We start from the raw sequence: 14,369 nt of genomic DNA, 5'->3' as shown, positions 1-14,369 counted from the left end.
GGAACTTTAGGAGCAGGAAAGGTTCCTACTTTGAGTTTTTTTTTATTTTTGGTGTTACTTTTTGGAATAAGTTGGAAGGATTTATGAATACATAAAAAAATTAGTTGAATATTTAAATGTTCTATATATTAGAAAATATTCACTACAAAAAAAAAATCATCGTTCATGAATTGCTCGTAGCAAATAGAATCTTTCAATAATAATAAATGCTAAACCGTGATATAATTTCTTTTATAGAAGTATTTGTCTATATAATTTTTTCAAATACACAAAGATCAGACACACAGAAATTTGTAAAAACCTGCAACCTGCAAGTTATGAGAGAAAAAAGGGGAGTTTTATACCTTAAACAAAGACTCATGTAATCACCTATAAATGAATGATGCAACCGATAGCTTTATAAAATAATGTGATTGTCTTGTGTTATTGTTTTCTTTTGCAAATACATTATATTATATAGTTCAAATAAGACAAAAATTAAATACAAAATTTAGCTGATTTTAAAATCTTAAATATTAGGATAATAATTAAATGTCTCCCTCACAATAAATATTTGTTTTCACAACTTTGAATTTTCATGAAAAATATGATATATATATATATATATATATATATATATATATATATATATATATATATATATATATATATATATATATATATAGATAATACGTACAATTTTCTTTTTGCAAACAATTATCTATTTCTTTATAAGTATGGTTCCGACAAAAAAAAAAGTATTAACTTGAACATATTACATATTCAAATAGGTTGTAAAAAACTTAACATCATAAATACAAGTAACATGAATGAGAAATAAAGAATGCCTTTAAATTTGAGCTTAATCGACAAGAAGTCTCAAGCACATATTCGGATCTTCTTTCGCCTGCAGAAAAATATTGAAGAATCAATTGATAATGACATAGTTTCAACGAACTTCAAGTAAAGAGAGAGAAATTTAGATCCTAAACCTAAAATTTAAACGTGTGAGATTAAATTGCAAAAACACAATAAAATCACATGTAAGATAATAAGCAAGTAAAGCAGAAGCAAAAATTGAAGAAAGAAAAAAGCTTAAAGCATCATGAGAAATTAAGAACATAACTGCATGTACTATAAAGAAGAAAGATTGAAAAATAAAAGAGCAGCATGGGAGATTATTACTATGAGAATGCGTGTATATAGGATTTAATATCCGGCATCACAAATGTAGTGGAATTAGAACTCTAGTTAAAAGAAAACCCTAATTTGAAGAAATTATTGTACGGTCAAAATCCTATACAAGATAAAGTTCTAAATATTTTTATTTTTCTATTATAAATTATTTGATGGAAGAGTTGTCTTTGAGATTTATACCTTACGTTCTTACCATAATAAATTTGAACAAATTGAATTTAGTACATTACTATCTTATTTACATAAATTCAACGTGGAAGCAATTGTAAAGCTATTAATATTATAATTTATATAAGGTAAAGCTTAACTTTTTATAAGGTAAATCATAATTAACATTAAAGCTCTAAATATTATTTCTTGCTACCTAATTCGTATACGAAAAGATTTAATAAATAAAACTTTAGTTAGACTTTAAAGTCCTAAATATTAGGAAAATAGTAAATTAATTTACGTGTTTATTTATGCTAGTGGTAAATCAGCACCAAATTGGGTGTTACTATATCTATGTGCTACTTTAATGATTTAAAACGGTCTTAAATTTTAGTCATATAATTCAAATAAGGAAAGGTTAATAATCAAATTTTAATGAATTTTTAAATTTTAAATATTAGAAAAATTATTAAATGACCGTTTTGTCTATTATAGAGTCTTTTAATTAAGGACAAAAAGTTCAAACAACATTTCTAAGGCCCTTCGCACTTTTAATATAATATAGATAATAACACTTTACATTATATGAGAGTCCCCATTCATTGAATACATGATCTAAAGATTTTTAGGACAAGTAATGATACTGAAAAGACCAATATTTGTCTACAAAAGTCATAAATTAATAAAATAAAAAGAGAACATGCCGCTATTTAAACATTATAATAAAACTTTAATACATCATATGAGAGTCTTAATCTGTTGAGCACATGATCAAAGAATTTTAGGACAAGTAATGGTAATCATAACACTACTATCTAATTAGTCTGACAACAAGTTATTGTTCTCAACGCACAACCTTGTTCTAAGGATAACCATTACTTGTGCTTAAACTCTTTGGATTATGTGTCTAATGGATGGGAAATCTCATATGATATATTAAAGTATTATTATAATGTTTAAATAGTATCAAGTATTTTTATTTATTTATTTTGTTTTATTTATTTATTTATGACTTTTTAGATAAATATTGACCTTTTAAGTATTATTATTTGTCCTAAAACTATTTTGATCATGTGTTCAATTGTTGGGAACTCTCCTGTGATGTATTAAAGTGTTATTATAATGTTTAATATCCTTTTTTTTAATTCATTTATGACTTTTTTTAGAAAAATATTGGCCTTTTAAGTATCATTACTTGTCTTAAAACTCTTTTGATCATGTGCTCAATGGATGGGGACTCTCATATAATGTATCAAAGTGTTATTATAATGTTTAAATAGTGGAATATCCTTTTATTTATTTTATTATATTTGATAAATATTGTAAATATGTAGTAAAAGAATATTTTGTAAATCTTCTATTTTAGGTTAGTGGTATATTTACCTACTCCATCAATGAGAATAATCACGGAATTAATCCCTTTCAATATTTATTTAAGGATTTTTAGACAAATATTGTCCTTGGTCTATATATAACATGTGGATAATTATTGACCATGCGTGAAGTCGAGCCTAAATGATAACTGTTAGCTATTGACGATGGGCGGTTTATGGTATACCTATCCACGATCCCTTAGATTTGTGAAATTTGGGTTTTGGGGTTTGGGTTTGGTGTTTGGGGTTTGAGTTTTATTTTTTAATTTTTTTTCCATTAGACTAGTGCAAATTCAGCATGCTTTTCATTCCGAGGGTCGCCTTTATTTCTTTGGTTTATCATCGACCAAAATGGTCTAAAATTGTCCTAAGAAATGAGTTATTATAAACTAAGGTGGTTTATTTCCGGTTGGTCTTATAATTGATCCAGCACACCTAGCTTTGTTTCGACTGACGGATCACAAATTTCTCTATAACGGTAATAAAATAAAAAATTCTTAAATTTATAACTTTAACAATACATCTTTCCTTATACAAAACCGACCAAAAGTTCAAACTCCTCCATTGTATTTTTTCTTGAACAAACGCTTCCATTGTCTCCTTTCACTACTAAAAAACTGGCAAAATTCGACGGACAAAAAATCGATGGACTGCATCGCTTTGAAAAACCGGCGGAAAACTGACGCAGTGCGTCGGTTTTGTGTATTTCTATTTTTTTAATTAAAAAACCGACGGACAACGTCGGTTTTTTCCGCCAAATTTGTTTTACAAAAATCGACGTCCCACATCGGTTTTATTAAAAAAAAAAAATTAAAAAATATATTAAATAATTTATAATTCATTTTGTTTTGTAAAATATTAATAAACGAATTTTTTTAAAAGAAACCGACGGACTGCGTCGGTTTTTAATTTATTGTTTTTTGGTCAAAGGTTGGTCAACATTTTAAAAAAACCGACGGACCGCGTCGGTTTTTCCGTCATTTTTTTTAACAATATGATAGAAACGGGTTTGGCATATCATTTGCTATCTTCGCCAAAAAAAAACCCACTTCTCTCTAAAATAAAAAACCCGCCGCCCACCCCCCTCTGCCCACGCCCGCCACCTGCTGCTACCCGCCGCCCACCCACCGCTACCTACGCAGCCCAACCCCACCTACCCCAGCCCCGTTTTTAACTTGTAATTTGAGGTAGTTTCTTTTAAATTAGGGCTTTTAAAATTCTTTCAATTTTAGTTTTATTTGTAGATTTTAGGCCTAATGTTAGTCTATTTAGCTTTGTTAAACATCATTTGTAATGCTATTAATGTTGAATTTGTGAAAAAATGTAAACTTTATTTGACTAGTTTACTTTTTTTTTTTTTTTTTGCTTGAGATTGTGCTATATTTTATGTTCATTGTCAATGTATTTGTGTTAGCTTAGTTATCATTGTTTGTAATATTATTGATGTTGAATTCGTGCAAAAATATATACTTTATTTGACTAGTTTTTTTTTTTTTTTTTTTTTGTTGGAATTGTGCTTTTTGTTAGAATCCATAAGTTAGTAGAATTTTTATTCAGCATTCAAAATTAGAATTGATTGAGATTGTGCTTTTCAAAGTAGAATTGTTAACTTATAGTATTTCTATAACCTCAAAACTAAAGTGTAGACTTTATTTGACTAGATTTACTTTTCAATTTTTGGAATTGGTTGGGATTGTACTTTTCAAAGTTATATTAAAGTTAGAATCCATAAGTTATTAAAGTTAGAATTGTTATTGAGAATTCAAAGTTAAAATTGGTTAGGATTGTGTTTTTCAAGGTTAGAATGATAAGTTATAATATTTCTATAACAATATTATAACCTCAAAACTAAAATTTAGACTTTATTTGGTTAGATTTACTTTTCAATTTTTAGAATTGGTTGGGATTGTGCTTTTCAAAGTTATATTGAAGTTATAATTCATAAGTTGTTAAAGTTAGAATCCATAAGTTATTAAAGTTACAATTGTTATTGAGAATTGAAAGTTAGAATTGGTTGGGATTGTGCTTTTAAAAGTTATATTAAAGTTAGAATCTATAAGTTATTAAAGTTAGATTTGTTATTGAGAATTCAAAGTTAGAATTGGTTGGGATTGTGCTTTTAAAATTTATATTAAAGTTAGAATCCATAAGTTATTAAAGTTAGAATTGTTATTGATAATTCAAAGTTAGAATTGTGTTTTCTTAAGTTATATTTTAAGTTAGAATTCTTAAGTTAAAATATATTTCTATAACCTCAATAATTTGTGGGTATATTTTTGTAGATGGATCCTATGTGGATGTATAATATAAATAATAGTGATCGTGTGGGTGTACACGATGAATTTGTTGACAAGTTTACACACATGCAATGTCACTTCACCCTTTTCAAAATGAAAGGGTAATTAGGTGTGCTTGTTCTCGTTGCCGGTGTAAGAAGTATTTGAAACCGGAAGCGGTTAGGGTTCATTTATATAGTCGTGGGGCTTATGTTTTAGTTTGGATTTCATAATGGACTTATGTTTTATGCTTTATGGAACTAGTTAATGGTACTTTTGGTTGGACATTTAAATATTTTTGAACTTTGAAGGTCTATTTAGATCGTATTTAATGTGTTTAGATAGTGTTTGATGTGTTTGATTGTTACTTAGGGTGATTTTATGTGTTGTAGCTCTTTTAGAATTGATTTGGAGCATTTTAATGCTAGTTTTGAGCAGCTTTTGGTACTGGTTTCTGTGCAGGTGTGGCTGCAGAAAATGCATGAATTGCATGCAGGAAATTTTCCAGAAAACCGACGGAAAATCGATTCAGTCCGTCGATTTTCTGGAAATTAATTTTGGAAATTTTCCGGAAAACCGACTCAGTCCGTCGGTTTTCTGGAAATTAATTCTTAAATTTTATGAAAAAACCGACGCACTATGTCGGTTTTTTATTTAAAATTAAAAAATTTAAATAAAAAACCGACGTTGTGCGTCTGTTTTTTCATAAAATATATATTTTTTTAATATAAGATGAAAAATCAAAAATTTAAAAAACCGACTCAGTCCGTCGGTTTTTTAAATTTTTAAAAATTATTGGATAAAACCCGACGGACCACGTAACCGACGCAGTCCGTCGGAAAAAACCGACGTGGTCCGTCGGTTTCCAAAAAGCGAGGCTATGTAAACCGACGGACCGTAAAGGGTCGGTTTCCCGTCGGTTTCATTAAAAAAAACCGACGCGTTCCGTCGGTTTTCGTCATCGGGTTTTCCCGTTTTTTTAGTAGTGTTTCTTGATCAAACTCCTTCATTATCGTTCTTGATCAAACACTTCCATTCTCAGATACATAATCATCATTCTCAACTGTACTATCAACTCTATTTCCTTCATCACCATCAACACTACACTCATCAATGGGGTCTGAGTAAGACTCACTCTTAGCTACTACGTTTCTTTTTCTTTTTACATCTCGGCTAACTTCTTCACCTCTTCTTTTTTTATCCTTACAATCTACAGTAGAACAGGTTTGAACCATATCACCAGAACAAGGGAGTATGTTTCGTCTTCTTCCTCTACACCTAGGCATTTGTACGATATATATATATATATAAACAATATAGACTTTGTTGAACCACAATATAAGAAACATCACTCTCAACTCTCAATTGTATCGGAACCATATGTATCTGAACCATCCTGAACGGGGATGTGGTGGTTGTATCTAAACCATCCTCAAATAGGGACTTTATTTTGCCTGTTTTTCAGATAGAGAATAAGAATAATCGACCAAAAGTCTATTAATAGACCATAATTTACAAAAAGCAAAGACACAAAAAGAAAAATCGAAACAAGCAAAATAAGTATAAATAACACACATTTCGATGGAAAAATAGGCAAAACTTCAAAGGTTTTGGAAAAAAGCAGAACTTTATGAACACTAGGTTTATCAAGATCGGTAAAAAAAAAATTAGTCAAACCATACTTTTAAATAGGCAATATAGATCTTAAAATGCTTCGCCATTGATGCAAAATTAATTAACATACCTAAGGAGGACGATTGGAGAGCTTCTGGGTTCTAGAGAGAAGAAAAATCGACTGGAGAATTTGGTCTTGATAGAGAAGAGAGTGAAGAGAGAGAAGGGGACTTATGCATATTTTAAGAGAAAGAGAGAGGGGCTTTGTATATTTTATTACAAGTCACAGGGACTTAAGTGTATAACTTAAAACCTCCAAACTTTTTAAAAGTATGAAATATACTCCATTCCTCTTTTTCTAAACCCTAATACCGAAAAATAATTGAAAAAGAAATTACGTGGCCTTATTCCCAATTGAAACTTGAAAGTGGCCTTCTACACAAATTTCTCTGGTTAATTGCATTTAAAAATAATAATAATTCGCTCATTGTCCGGTATAACCAAAAACAAAGGATGATGTTAAAAACGAGTTGGCATTTCCTAATCGGTGATTATTCAATTGATTACACCTGATTCTTTGTGGGCTTTTTTCTTTTTTGCTTTTAAAGTTAAAAGTTTTCTTTTTTATTTTATTTAAAAAAAAAAAGAGAAAATACCCGTCATAACTAGATAAGACCCTATATTACTAAATCTATATCTATATCTATCTATCTATATAAAGAGTAAATCTATAACACAAGTAAGAATTACTCTTTTATTCAAAAAACGGGTTATTAGACTTCGTACTATGCACATATTCAACAGCATATGCAATTGAAAGTTTATTATTTTCAGTATGCATTTCTCGTGCAACACATCAAAAACAACAAATATAATGGGAAGTATGAAGTGGATACAATCAAGTAATATGTTTGTACATCATGAAATAAATATTATGTAACACTTTATTATGATCGACCGGGGCCAATCAAATAATATGTTTGTACATCATGAAATAATTAGTATGTAATTCCAAATAACATTACCTAACATCTATTATGATTGACAGGGAATACCGTGCGAGACTAGTTATTATAAAAGCATGAATATAAATGTTGACTGACCAAACTAGCCTTAAAATATTGAACGACTTTTATACCCTTTATTAATTAGATATAGAGGTGGGCACGGTTTGGGCCAACCCGAAATCCAAACCGAAATCCGAACTTTTTAATATTTGGTTTGGATATTTGGATTATGGATTGGACTTTGGATTTTATTTTTAAAATTTATGAATTTCGGATTGGATATGGATTTAGTACTATAGATTTTTGGATATCCGAAAATCAGAAATTTTTATACCTTTTATCTAGACCTACCTATATCATATATACTAATAAGCCTAATTTCTAAAGGTCTAATAGATTAGTACCTAAGGCCCTACTCATTAAAATATTAAATTCAATATACAATTCTCTACTAAATCAAATATAATTTAGGGTTTTCTTACTTCTCAAGTCTCAAAAGTCTCACGTTAGTGTCACCCAAGGCAATTTTCTTTATTATTTTTCCAGATGACTACTTAGATTTTATTTTGTTCATTTCCACTTTTCCATAATGCTTTTATTTAGTATGGATTTCTTATGTTGGACATGACTTGGATTTGTTAATCCTAACTTGAATTGGAAGGCTTTTTTTACTGAGTAATTAAGATTTAGATTTACCTCTGTGGAACTAACACATGAATTTCATTCCTAATAAGTTTGCCTTAAGTCTCAAGAGTCAAATCCGAAATATCCAAACCAAATAATCCGAAACCAAACTTAAAATATTCAATCCAATCCAATCCGAACTTATTTGGATTGGATTTGGATTGTAATTTCTTCAATCCGAAAATCGAATATCCAAACCGAAAATTTCATATTCAATCCGATGGCCCGAACGCCCACCCCTAATTAGATATCTCTATAATATTGACGTACAGAGGCGTAAAATTAATTCATTAGTTACAGAATCCAAGTCAAAATGTAAAACCTAATTTATGTTAAATTCGTACTTTTTGATATCTTATAGCAACAGATCATTTTGTTAATTTTACAACACAAATGAGTCTTATTTGTAGGGTCCAATTAATAAAAGGCTTTGATAGCCAAAAATTACGTTAGTTACCTTAGTTCAATTTGGTTGATTCTGATAAGACAATTAAGAAAAATAAATGAAACCTAAGATGAGAATATCTCTTGCACCGTTTACTATTTTATGTTATTTTAATCCATAAAAATTTCTATGGATACTTGGAAGCTGTTGCCTGTTACACTACTAAAAAAACTGTATTTTTCGACATAAAAAAACACCGACCTCATGAGGTCGGTAAAGTCGTAATATTAATTTTTTGATATTTTTAAAAATAAACCGACCTCATGAGGTCGGTAATATTGTACCAAAATTTCAAAAAATAAAGTACCGACCTCTGTAGTTCGGAAATTCATTTGTTGCTAAATATTATAATTTTATTTTTAATTTAAAAGAATACCGACCTCACGAGGTCGGTTTATTAAAAATAAATTTTCAATTATTTTAAATATACCGACCTCATGAGGTCGGTGTTCTTTTAAATTAAAAATAAAATTAAAAAATAATATACCTACCGACCTCATGAGGTCGGTATAATTACTCAAGTAAAATAAAATACAGACCATTAATTAATCGATCTTTTCCCTTTCTCCCTCTCTTCCTCTCACCTTCTGTCTCCCCCATCTCTCTCTAACCCTAATAATTAACGAGTTGCCAGTCACGGTCGTCATCTGCCATTGACGGTCGCCACCATCTGCCATTGACGGCCTTTTCCCTTTCTCTCTCTTTTGATCTCACGTTTTCTCTCCCCCTCTCTCTAACCCTAAAAACGCCACCTGCTAGTCACCGTCGGCCCCTGCCAGTCACCGTCGCCGCCGTATACCGTTGCCGTCGCCGGCCTATGTGACAATTTCAGGTATGCTTTCTTTGTTCTCTTCTTCAAAATTGCATGTAAGATTTTGAACGACTATTCTTCTTCCTTGTTTCTTAGTTCTTTTGGTTACCCAGATCCTTATTCTTGTCTTGTTGGAATACAATTGAGTTGTTGCGAAATACCATATAAATTATTTGTAATCGACTACAAGGGTAGTTATTATAGTGGAAAGTGATTAAAATATTACATTGTCTTTTAGGTATATTTGGTTAATCTTATTTCGCGATTCTCTGTTTTTCGTGGGGTATCTATATTTTTGTTCTTTATTTACATTTCTATATGCAGAAGAGCTAGTAGGGAGATGAAGTAGATTTTGTTGAGAATCAACCATTATAGTATGCCATTATAGTATGTAGGGATGGCAACGGGGCAGGGCGAGTGCGGGGCAGTGCGGGTTTTGCCTTATGCGGGCCGGTGCGGGTTTGTCTCTGTGCGGGTGCGGTGCGGGGCGGGGCGGGTTGAAAGTCCTTTTTAAGAATTTAGTGCTGGCGTGGGGCGGGTTGTGGGTTTCCTCCCTTTACATATCTGAGTATCATGCTTCCATCTACTTTGCGTATAATCAATGTGTTCCATAATCTGCTCTTCCAGCATTGTGTGCAAATAGCATGTAGAAGTGCTGGCAAACAAAATAGATAATCTAGGCTCTGCAGGTTCACAAAAAGTCAACTGAGAAACTTTTTCCCAAAAAGTTATATTTTATGCTTTTATACTGTTAAAGGAGATTAGGTAGATTGTATATTTGAAAAGAAGGGAAGGAATCTATTTTGTTTTTCATTAATTTATAATGTTTGCCATTTGAAATCTGATAAAAATGGAGCTTTAAGAAAACAGAGCAAACGGCAAAAGAGAGAACATACAGTTGAAGCAGTCAAAAGAGCAGGGGATTCATTTTTTTAGAAACGCGGGTGAGGAAGCTAGGCGGGGCGGGTGTGGGTGCGGGGTGGGTTGCAATGTTGTGGGTTAAGACAAAACCCGCACCGCACCGTTGCCATCCCTATCTTTGTGCAGAAAACTCAAAAAAACACACACACACAAAAATGGAGATGGAGATGACACAAGAAGAATCGTCATATGAGTTGGATGTTGGTAATCTAATGGCTTTATACCCACATCACAACTTTGTATCTCCACCTTCTTTCAGGTTTCACTTTCTTGAAAAAATATACCCTTTTTTTAACATGGTTTTTGCTTATGTTATGGTTGTTTTCTTGATTTGGGATGTGAAGTAGTCATATTGGGGTAAATGGGTAGACCTAAAAATATCACTCTAGTGCAGATTTAGCTAATTGTATAATAGATTGAATACCTAGATAGTTGGATTAAACTGGTTAGTTATGTTTAGTTTCTTGAAAAAATACCCTTTTTGTAACATGTTTTTTGGATGATATTTGCTTAAGATGTGTTTGTTTTTTTGATTTGGGATGTGAAATATCACAACTTTGTATCTCTACCATCTTCCAGGTTTCCCTTTCTTGGAAAAAAATACCCTTTCTTAACATGGTTTTTTGGATGATTTTTGCTTAAGTTGTGTGTGGTTTTTTTTTTTTTTTTTTTGGATTTGGGATGTGAAAGAGTCATATTGGGGTAAAGGGGTAGACATAGAATCTCAGGAAATTGTTAAAAGACTACAAAAGCCCTGAAAATTAGTGCAGAACTGAAGATTTAACTAAGAATAATACCTAGTATTAAACGATGAAATAGAACTCTACCCTGTATTCTAAAGCAAAGTTTAACCTTATTGTGTCATCGGATTATTGCGACCTCTCAATTAATGAACACGATATTGTCTGCCTTGAAGGGGAATGTCCAGAGGATGCATTGATGCATTCCGGGATGAAAATTGTGATTGAAGATTGCCCTTTGCAGCAGACATCCTTCTCATATGGTCTAATCAGTTTAGTTGTTGAATTAAATTATGCTTTGAGCTCTTTGGAAATTACTTTATTAAATTTGTATATATAATTTAGAAGATATTCAAAGATAGGTTTAATCCACTAATTATTTAGTTTTCTATAAACGTATACTAAGCTAAACGTATACCAAGCTACCTTGATTGCGTGCAAGATGTTAATAGTCCAAAGAATAGCTCTTTGCTTAGCAAAATATCGGTGTATAAGTTTTCCTCTGATATTATGCTTGTTTTTATTAGTAGGCTTTTGTACGTTATATTCGTGAGTTGATTTACAGTTGGGGATAATAATGCAGAAGATACCATAAATCTCAAGCTAATTGTATCATCATTGGACTGCAGGTGACTCAAAAAAAGTTTATACATTGGTGCTTCGGAACATATGAGTGATGTTAGCAACTCGAATCAGGAGCCTGCAGAAGGTACTTTTCTGCCTGTTTAATTGAGCTTTCAATGTAATTTGTCCTTGAAATACTAAGGCTATTGGGGTTTGTTAATTTTAATTTTGGTGCAGATGATTCAAGTAACAAGAAACACATAGTTTTCTACCGCCAAATTGCTACCATTTTATTTGTATATGCATCGGGTCATGTGTGTTTCCAAAAGTATTTTATGGTGGATGATTCAAGAATTTGTTTGCATTTTGTTAAATGATTATTCTGAGTTTGAGAGTTAATTTGATTATATTTTGAAATTAAATCATATTACATTAATGAATCCATGATCAAATAATGTGGAGAAAAATTTAGATAGGTAGATGAAAAGACTAAATAGAGATTTGAGGTGGCTTTCCATTAAAACTTTAACAGACACGTAAATTTTATTTGAGCCGCTGTAGACACGTAAGCTATATCTAAGCATTGCAAAAGGTCAAACTTGTCATTGGATTTGACTTAAAAGCCAGGAAGCAGCCATGTCGAGAATGAGATGTTTGAGTGATTTTCGGTGGATAGCGGTCAATGTGGTTGTGAATGGAATATGGAAATTGAAGAATTAAGATAAAGGTATGGTTGATCTCGAATCGGAAGGAGTAAGGTATATCTTATGAAAGGAAAGGATTTGGATTCGAAGCAATGAGATTACTTGAGTCAGGTATAAATTATGGTGACGTTATCTTGCATCATTTGGAAGGATTGTAGTTATTAAGTATGCTTGAGCTCTTTATCTTTATATGTCATCTAAGCTTATTGTAGTTGTAGCCCCATTGCATTCAAATGCAATGGCTATATATTTGAATTCTTAAAACCAGATGAAGAAGGGGGTGTTCTCTTGTTTTTTTTTTTTTTTTGTTGAAATACATGGGTATTCTCTTCTTTTTTATTTGTTGCACATCGTATTTTTTGTCAGCCATGAATTAGTATATCTTCTAAAGGGAATTATACTATATTTCCATCGCTTTTTTATCACCTCTTTTACTTCAATGAAGCGACTTTAACTTGACTAGCATTTTTTTGGTTACGGAGCCTCCCAAATAATGTTGAAAAGAAGGAAATGGATTTTTAGCAAACTAAAAGGTGAAGATTCATGTTGCACTCTTGCAGGCACGATTAATTATAATATATTTTTTCAGCTTGAGCTTTGTGTTATTATTTCATTTTACGTATCTGGGTGCATATTAATTAACATATCACATTCTAAGAAATTATTTTTCTCTCTTCAGGAAAGCCTCTGAAGACCAGATGTGTAGATAAAGCCAAAGAAACACTAATTGGTTACCTTCCTTCTGCATCAGAGAGAAGCTTTGAGGAGTACTATATGAATAGGAATACTATATGAATACATATGCTCTCGATGGCAGAATATGTAACACTAAATTAAAGACATACTAATGGGCAGAGAAGGACTGAGGACCAAAGTCTATTACCACTGGGAGGAGGTCACATATATTAAATGTATCAGCAAAAGTAATGTACATCTGAGGATAGTTGTGCTTTTTCCTGGATATGTTTTTTGATGTCAACGTTCAATGTGTTTGAATGCACAGAGTGTAAAAATTGATCTCTCTTTGGCAGAGTTGTACATATTTTGGTGTTTCAGAAATCACAACTATTTTCTTATGTAATTTATTGATGTCTATGGCAATTTTATTTGGTAAAACTAAAATGTAACAATATATTTCATGAATCAATATGTCGGGCAGGCCTGTGCGCAGCACGGGTATCACTCATCTAGTTTATTTAAACAATCCACTTATATTGATCTATTCCTTATTAATAAACTCATTTACTTTTCATTGCAGGAAAAATGTGTCTGGCGCCCGGAACATGAGATGCAGCTAGCTCAAAACTTCAAGAAGAAAGCTCAGCGCTTACTATGTTTGAATGTTAATGTTGTGGTGGATTTGTGGATTGTGTAAGTGTTTTGTGGATGTTTGCGAGCGGTGAAGTAGTCTAATGTTGTAGACTAACTTAGTGTAGATCTACTAGTTTAATGTTTTGTGGATGTTTGCAAAGGTTGTGAAGTAGTTTAATGTTGTGTAGATGTTTGCGAATGTTGAAGTAGCTTAATGTCTCTTCAGAATGTTTGAATGACGTTTTGATTCAACTTTGAAGTAGTTTCGAATTGAATTTGACGTATTGTTGGTTGTAATATATGTGGTTGTTGAAGTAGCTTAATGTTTTATGTTTTTTAGTAGTTTGGTGAATTGTTGGCAGCTATTTGAGCTGGTTTTAGTTGAATATAATTTTTTTTTCATCTTGACAGGGGGGGGGGGGGGGGGGGCAGCTGGATCCTACCAATTTTTTTGCAGAATACCGACCTCATGAGGTCGGTTTTTTGCAAAGTATTCCCAGAAATTGCAAATTACCGACCTCATGAGGTCGGTTTTCTGCAAAATTATCTAGAAATTGCAAATTACCGACCTCATGAGGTCGGTTTTATGCATA

General features: G+C 31.5%; 1 long non-coding RNA gene across 1 annotated transcript; it reads left to right on the top strand.

The window, feature by feature from the left end:
* Positions 1-9,261: 9,261 nt before the first annotated feature.
* Positions 9,262-14,102, top strand: LOC132631074 (uncharacterized). Its single transcript, XR_009578809.1, has 4 exons — positions 9,262-9,557; positions 11,827-11,906; positions 13,145-13,388; positions 13,724-14,102. It is a non-coding gene; the product is annotated as an uncharacterized LOC132631074 (long non-coding RNA).
* Positions 14,103-14,369: the final 267 nt, after the last annotated feature.

Source organism: Lycium barbarum, chromosome 3 (assembly GCF_019175385.1).
Source record: "Lycium barbarum isolate Lr01 chromosome 3, ASM1917538v2, whole genome shotgun sequence".
Taxonomy (NCBI): domain Eukaryota; kingdom Viridiplantae; phylum Streptophyta; class Magnoliopsida; order Solanales; family Solanaceae; genus Lycium; species Lycium barbarum.
This window is presented reverse-complemented; position numbering and strand designations above follow the sequence as displayed.